Source organism: Strigops habroptila, chromosome 8, assembly GCF_004027225.2.
Source record: "Strigops habroptila isolate Jane chromosome 8, bStrHab1.2.pri, whole genome shotgun sequence".
In the NCBI taxonomy this organism is placed as follows: domain Eukaryota; kingdom Metazoa; phylum Chordata; class Aves; order Psittaciformes; family Psittacidae; genus Strigops; species Strigops habroptila.
The window spans coordinates 39,650,072-39,657,126 of NC_044284.2; the positions used below are offsets into that span (position 1 = coordinate 39,650,072).

Consider the following 7,055-nt stretch of genomic DNA (forward strand, 5'->3'; position numbering starts at 1 on the left):
GATATCAGCTCTTTCTTCAAGATGCAACTTTAATTCAGGTAGATTGTAGGGAGTGGGCGATATAAGAAACCTATTCCTCTTACTGAAAGGTTAGTTCTACTTCTCTACAGCATTAGCTCACATCTTACAGAGAATGAGCTCTTCATAAAGCTGACTTCTCCCACATTGGTATCACTCCTGAAACAGCAGAAATATGGGGAAAAACCTCCTATTAATGAGCTGTGGGAAGCAGCAATACCTTAGCAGGCCTTAGTGCCTCATAAGCAGCAACTTTTTTTAAAAAAATTCAGAGCAAATACAGTGTTTAGTTCTCAAAAGCACACTAATTACAACTTCTATTTAGCTTTGTCCACATCTTCTTTTTGTTCATGTCAACTGCAGTCTGCACATTAGCAGTATCTGACACTTGAGACCATTGCAAGACTAGCATTTAAACTAGTTTATACCCTGCTCTAAAGCTTTTGAAGCTTTTGTCAAGTAGCCCAGAGCTGTTTTACAGGCAGCTGTTCAAGTCAGAAAGCAGTTCACAACAACAGGTAGATTTTACAAATTTTTATTGGTACCAATCAGTATCAGTCAAACATTACTGGTGTGGTAAAAGAACTCTTGGGCTTTTTTAGTGCTGTTCATACAAGTGTAACCCATTATTCTGCAATCTTCCACCTATTAAGACAGAAGAACCATTATAAGGCACCAAACCAGCATAAGAAGCTTGCTAGGAACAACTCAGACCTTAGATTTTCATCTCTGTTCAGTGAGAGAGTTCAAGCTAAGGTTATCATCATTCGTTCCAGCAAATAAATTTCATCATTACTAGTTATACTCACCTTCTCAGTTCTTCATACAGCAGTTTCGTAGTTGCCTCCTCACCTAGAGTAAGAAAACACAATTAACACTTGCAGTAACACACCTCTAAAAGCTCCACAGCAACTTTGTAACCTCAGAGAAAAGTGGAACGGAAAGTGTAATATCACAGTAGTTCATTTGGCAGAATCAAATTTCATCAGTGGCTACAAATATCCCCAGGATTTTTTTAACAGAACTCATCTACTGTGTGGTCTTACCCAATGAGGGTGCAGATGGCACAGTCCTTTCCTGAGAAAGAAAGAAGTTGTTTCAGAATAACAGACATCACTACATGCAAGTTTAATTATTTATCTATGAAATTCTACTCAAGCTAGTTTTACTTAGGAAGCTGCACTTCAGGTAGCAACTGACAAGAACTTCAACTTGTAACACCCAAATAGGATATACAAAGCTTATAAATCCTAACTGAACTGGAAATACAGAACTATTAACATTGGAAGAATCAGGGAAAAGTACAAAGCTACTTGCTTTGTGATACTTTCTATCCCTAACAGTTACATTCAGTGAGTTTTGATACCTAAAATACAGGTCTCATAGAAATTATCTTGAAAACCTATCCTTAAAATTAAGAACCAGTCTGTTGGAGGAAGCACATTTGTACAGCAATCATCTGGAACTTGATTCTATTTATGTAGTGCCAACGTAAGAGATTAGCAAAAATTACTGACTGACAACCACAGCATAAAGGGTTGGTGTTTGGTTTTTGGTTGTTTTAGTTTGATTTTTTTTTTTAACTCAAGAGTGCAGCCAAATAAATATGTGTTGTTAGGAGTTATTTTTGCTACTGTGCATTTTGCTGTACTACACTATCAACACTGCACTGGCTAAGTGGTCTCCACTGATTCAGCTCCTTTACTATTTCCACTGTAAAGACACCCAATAAGCTCCCAGTTTTTAGTCACTGAGGCCACACCTTTTCCTATAAACAGAACTACATAAAGTTTACTACTGACTACAGTTCAGGAAATGTTTTATCTGCCCAGAAAGAGCCTTTCCCTTTTAAGTCCAACTCAAAACCACACTGATGTGCATTCTTGCTTCAACTTCAAGCACATCATGTTTATTCCCACAGTAGCTGAGTAAGATAATCAGAATTCAACAACAGGAAGACAAATCAGATCTATTATAGGAGTAATAACTAATTTTAGGCACCACAATCTAGGCATTTAGCACAAAACCAATATTACAGTAATTATCAAACTTGATCTACTCTACACTTACCTCAGACATGAATTAGTCTTGTTTCTCACACGAACTCCCCATGAGCTTCACTCTGTAACAAATGAAATTCTATTAACACATTCTCCTTGGCAGTGCTTCAAGAGTTAGTCTGAATGTGAGTACTGTTTCAGCACAAGAGTCCTCCTCAGCCTCTTTCAGAGAGATTCCCATTGCTTAGAATTAATCATCACAAACAGTACATGCTTTGAGAAGCTTATTATTTTGTTACTTTTGTTTCTCCTTTGAGGTGGACCAGACCTCAGCATTTCAGACCTTATCCCCAACTACATCTTGATTCACATCACTACTCCCTGCAAAAGCCCACTAAATTTAACCAGCAAAAAGTTAAAACAGCAAATAATTGTACCAGCTTTGGTCAGCACAGGCTCTGCACTGCCAGGTTACCACACATTCTTATTCCTAGTAACTCTAGTCCACAGCAGTTACATATTTCAACTGGTCCATGCTATTTCTTTCCTGCTACAGAAGGCAGTTAAGATTTTCAAATAGTAAAAAAAGAGTCTTGGGGCAACTGAGAAGCAGCTTACCAAGTAAGAATCACCTGCCACAAAGCATCCAGTAGTTCTCCCATTCTCAAATCTAGGATACACCATTAGGAAAATGAAATGTCAGTCCAATATTTATGTTACTCTAGAGCCTCATTAAGACTTCCAGAAACTATGTCCATTACTGGAATCATAACTATCTTAGTACTGTCTCTGTTCAAAGTATGAGATTCAGTCCCTAGCACCTTGGGCAAGTGAATCCTCCAGGCTGCTGGTAACCTGTGATCTATTGGTAGCAGCAAATCCTCAAGGAACCTTCTAAATCCTGCAGCTACACTGCAATTAGAGGCCAGCATTTAGTAACTTCCCCATCACCTATCACACAGTTCTGACTAGTCATATGCATTTGCTGGCAACTTACTTTTGCTGGCAGACTACCAACAGCACTGTCTCACAGCTTCACCGCAGCAGCCCTGGAACAAAGCAAACCATCAGGACCATGCACAAGCAAGCACATGAGAATCATATCTAGCCAGGTGCCTGAAGTCAGATAGAGCTAATTGCAGACCTCCATGATTGAAGTCAAGGTACTCACATCTCATCACACAGGCAGCTCACAAATTACTAGCCAGCTATTTGCTGCTGCTTTAGGCTAACACTGCAATGTGGAAGAAGGCAAACACACAAACAGTGCCATGTGAGCAACTTTGAGCTCACAGGCACAGTGAGAGTTTAGTTACAAACCAGCCTGTCAAGGCTGCACCTTACCTAGTAGTTCTCCCCTTAAGCATCCTCCTGTTTTGGCTGAGATGCAAGCAGCAGCCAACACTGGCCCCTTGTCCTTCATGCCTCACTCCCCCAACCCCCCCCCCCCAAAGCTTACATGCAATTATATACTTCATTCTAGGTTTTTTTTGCATGCTAATATTTGCAAAGTTAAAACAAGTACTTACATTGCAATGGGAAACTTTGGAAGCCTGCAAAGGAAAATCTGCTATTAGGTAAGGTCCAGCAGAAAGCTTTCACATAAGAACAGTTCCAGTGAAATACTGTATCAGTGTTTAGTCACATTTTATCCTCATCGGGATCAGAGACCTGATTCAACATCATCTACAGTACACTGCAACACTCCCACCCCCTTCCACAAAGGGAGTAATAAAGCTATCGCCCAGCACTCTCAACTCCAGAGACTGCTGAGATTGCAGAAAGGAGCAAACCTCTAAATTGCAGAGCTCAGTGGCATGAACTCTGTGTAAACATCTACATCCAGAAAAAACATTTCAAACAATACATTCACAGCACAGCTGCATTCACCAGTTAGTTTCAATAAGCCCGTTTTAAAACAATTACTTAATGCTTTTTTTGTGAAGCATAGGGGATTTGAAGGCACACTTAAGGTACTATTTGCTTCAGATTTTCCAGAAACAGAATGGGACTTGCGGACCCTCTTATCTCCAGAAGCAAACTCCCAAGTTCAAGTGCAGCACAGCCAAATGCAGCATCCATCCAAAACAAAAAAACAGGTTTTTCAATTACCTTCAATTAGGAAGGCCTTGTCTTCACCAGCACTAGTAACTGTGAAATAGCTTCTCACTGCAGGCACAGGTATCCTCCATCAAGGGCAGCCTGCAAAGCAACAAAATACTTACAGAACTTGCAGCACTAAGAGCAACCAGATCAACCAAGACTGCATTACTGAAATAGCAAATTTATTCTGCTGTATTTGTACCTAATTTCACAAGCACAGCCTACCCTTTACCCTTCTAAATTTTTAGCCCATTTACTAATCTTCTGAGACAAATTTTCAAAACGCATTCATGGAGCAAAAGCATGTCTCACTCTCAGCTTTCCTCATGAATTACCTAACAGCTTAAGGTACAGAAGGCTGCATCAGCTAGGAGCGAAAGACAGTTAACAGCGTGATCACCATGAGTCATCTGCTGAACTATGCTGTCATCACACACAGCCGTCCACACATTTGGGATATAAATGAGCTTTAACAAACACAGGCAATACACTATTTACCTTGCACAGCTTACAGCTTCATCTCCCAGTACCTGCAACAAAAGAAAAAACCCCATCAGATTCCCTCAGCCTTCATGGCCAAGCCTACACCCCTTAGCAAGAGATCGCAAGAGATACATCAGATAGGAGCGAAAGACAAAACTGTTCGTCACAGGATATTCTGCTGAACTATGCCATCATCACTGTATCTGCTTTGGAATTACAGACCAAACAATCACCTCTTGTGTCAGCTTTGAATAAATAAGCCACATAAACATTCAATAGTTCCAATATTAGCAAGTATCAATTGTTTCTGTGTTATTAGTGGAAATTAATAGCAAAGTACTTCCCCCCCATTTTACATCCCACCCTCTCCAAAGCTCCATGAAAGAAACCCCTATGTAGACTACATATTTCTCACCAGGTGACATTTCTTCTGCAAGTTTTCCAAGTACAGGACTCAAACCCTGGAAGAAAAAAAAGCTTATGAACAGAATATTCATAAGTCAAAACATCAAGGGGAATGTTAAGTTGCTGTGCCTCAGAGGAAAAGTTATGGTGGTAAGAGTGCTCATCATTCTCTTGGTCAAGAGTAGCAAATAAGTGTCATCATTGTGGCACTGGAGGGAAAACTGGGAAATCTGCCTACTGATGTTATTAGAACAAAAGACACTGTCTAGATAAACAATCACAATTTCAGGCTGAATTTTTAAGTTTTTTTTGTTTTTTTACCTTTTGTAGTAGCATCAAGTCTCTTTATTCTGTGGCAGATCTGAAAAAGACAGAACAGTTTTAGACACTTGTAGGACTCTGGGGGACTACCTCTTGCAGGGACACCAAATACAGAAAAAAGCCTCAGCACAGAGTTTTCAGAAATCACTTCTGTCCACTACTCTTGTATTGAAACCATCATAGGCTCTGATTTAGTTAACATCAATTCTGATAGTTACATGGTTTTAAAACATGCATCAGGCACTTTTCCTTAAACAGCAAACTATTTATTGCTGTGCATGGTGAAACAACAGTAATGAAGGGAAAAGGCACCTAGGTACTACTGTAGTTTGGTTACAGGATAACCAGTGGTTCACAAACAACAGCCTCACATCCACTTTCCAGTACAAAGAAACAGGTGACTTTTCCCAGCAGAAGAGTGAGGACTGCCTGAAGAGATACCACAGGCAATTACTGGATTACAAACACCACTCCTGTAATTCCCTGAAATACAAGAGTACTCCAAGCTAAGTTGCTGTAAGTGTACCTAACCATTTCTCAATTTAAACTTTATTTTAGACGAAACACTTACCTGTTTCAAAGCCGTAAGAGAAAAGGGTGTATGTAAGTGGTGCATCCTGAACTGAAAACAAGAAAGTACCCATTAGATCATCTCTTAAGAACCAAGATACTCTGAAACTCAGAGTAAAGCTCTCCCCAGTGCAATCTATGCTTCAGCTCTTTGAAGAGACAAGGCCACAAAAATAATGGCTAGACAGTATTTTTAAGCTTCTGCCATTTTGCACAGCTGCAATTCCAGTGTATAATCACCAGGTCAGTCCTGCAGCCACGAACTTGGGCTGCTCAGAAAGGACCACATGCTATTTCAGCCCTACCAGATATGTCACCACACACTATTCCATGCCCAGCTCAGATATGTTGGCATTCATCACCCGCTCAGATGTCCCTACCAACATAGTTTTCATCACATGCAGGCACATGGAAATCCAAGTGAGCTATTACACTACCTTCTTTACATGGGGCCTTTAGTTGTAAAGCTCAGGAATCTAACGCTTTTTCTCTGTAGCGGGCACATATCATCTCACCATCATCCAGGAGGATTTCCCATGGGAAAAGGGCTCCCAGGAGAAAAAGGAGAAAGTCTCTCCCAGGAGAGACTCTGCAATGCAAACCAGGCACCGGCGAGCTGTTACCTCCTGAAACCCGAGCGCGGGCCGCAGGCTCAGCCCCTCCGCAGCGCTCACATCTGGGCACTACCCACAACCCCACAGCACCGCGGGACGATAGGCCTCAAGCCTGGAGCTCCCCGGGCCCGCGCTAGCCGCCTCTTCCCGCGGCCCACGTGGAGCTCCCCGCGGCCGCGCCTCCCACGGGACTCCCGCTGGGGACCCCACTACCTGCTCCCTCCCTCCCAGGGCCGCCACGAGGCGGAGTCCCGCCAGAGCGCCGCCGCGGCCTAGGCCGCAGACCGGGCCCAGGCGACCCAATCCACCGCCATCCTCCCCCGCTGCCGCCTGTAGGGGATCAGTAGCTACACACGGTTCCTCCGCACGGCCCACCGGAGCGGCGCGGGCCCACGTGCAGAGAGCACCCCGCACTCACCGGCACAACACAGCACTCGCCTCCCCCCCGCGCCAGCGCGGCGGGCAAAAAAGACCCGCACGGTCCCTGCGCGCCCTTTATATAGCGGCGGCGCCCGTCACACGCGCGCGCAGCGGTGGGCGG

General features: G+C 42.9%; 1 long non-coding RNA gene and 7 other non-coding genes across 9 annotated transcripts; all 8 read right to left on the reverse strand.

Annotated features, from left to right (window-relative positions):
• Nucleotides 1-537: 537 nt before the first annotated feature.
• Nucleotides 538-7,038, reverse strand: LOC115611089. 2 transcript variants are annotated; one of them, XR_003992458.1, is made up of 13 exons: nt 6,933-7,038; nt 5,902-5,952; nt 5,331-5,370; nt 5,020-5,065; nt 4,620-4,651; nt 4,131-4,220; nt 3,548-3,571; nt 3,016-3,067; nt 2,637-2,688; nt 2,089-2,140; nt 1,065-1,095; nt 828-870; nt 538-663 (listed from the first exon to the last, which is right to left on the reverse strand). It is a non-coding gene; the product is annotated as an uncharacterized LOC115611089 (long non-coding RNA). The 2 variants fall into 2 exon arrangements; XR_003992459.1 differs by lacking the exon at nt 2,637-2,688 and having other exon boundaries at nt 6,933-7,019.
• LOC115612408 lies at nt 937-1,012 on the reverse strand. The gene has a single exon (XR_003993007.1). It is a non-coding gene; the product is annotated as a small nucleolar RNA SNORD47 (small nucleolar RNA).
• On the reverse strand, nt 2,209-2,287 carry LOC115612399. The gene has a single exon (XR_003992998.1). It is a non-coding gene; the product is annotated as a small nucleolar RNA SNORD79 (small nucleolar RNA).
• On the reverse strand, nt 4,477-4,563 carry LOC115612412. Its single transcript, XR_003993010.1, has one exon. It is a non-coding gene; the product is annotated as a small nucleolar RNA snR60/Z15/Z230/Z193/J17 (small nucleolar RNA).
• On the reverse strand, nt 4,730-4,810 carry LOC115612411. The gene has a single exon (XR_003993009.1). It is a non-coding gene; the product is annotated as a small nucleolar RNA snR60/Z15/Z230/Z193/J17 (small nucleolar RNA).
• Nucleotides 5,136-5,218, reverse strand: LOC115612397. Its single transcript, XR_003992996.1, has one exon. It is a non-coding gene; the product is annotated as a small nucleolar RNA SNORD24 (small nucleolar RNA).
• On the reverse strand, nt 5,450-5,516 carry LOC115612365. Its single transcript, XR_003992966.1, has one exon. It is a non-coding gene; the product is annotated as a small nucleolar RNA SNORD75 (small nucleolar RNA).
• Nucleotides 6,231-6,308, reverse strand: LOC115612410. Its single transcript, XR_003993008.1, has one exon. It is a non-coding gene; the product is annotated as a small nucleolar RNA SNORD74 (small nucleolar RNA).
• Nucleotides 7,039-7,055: the final 17 nt, after the last annotated feature.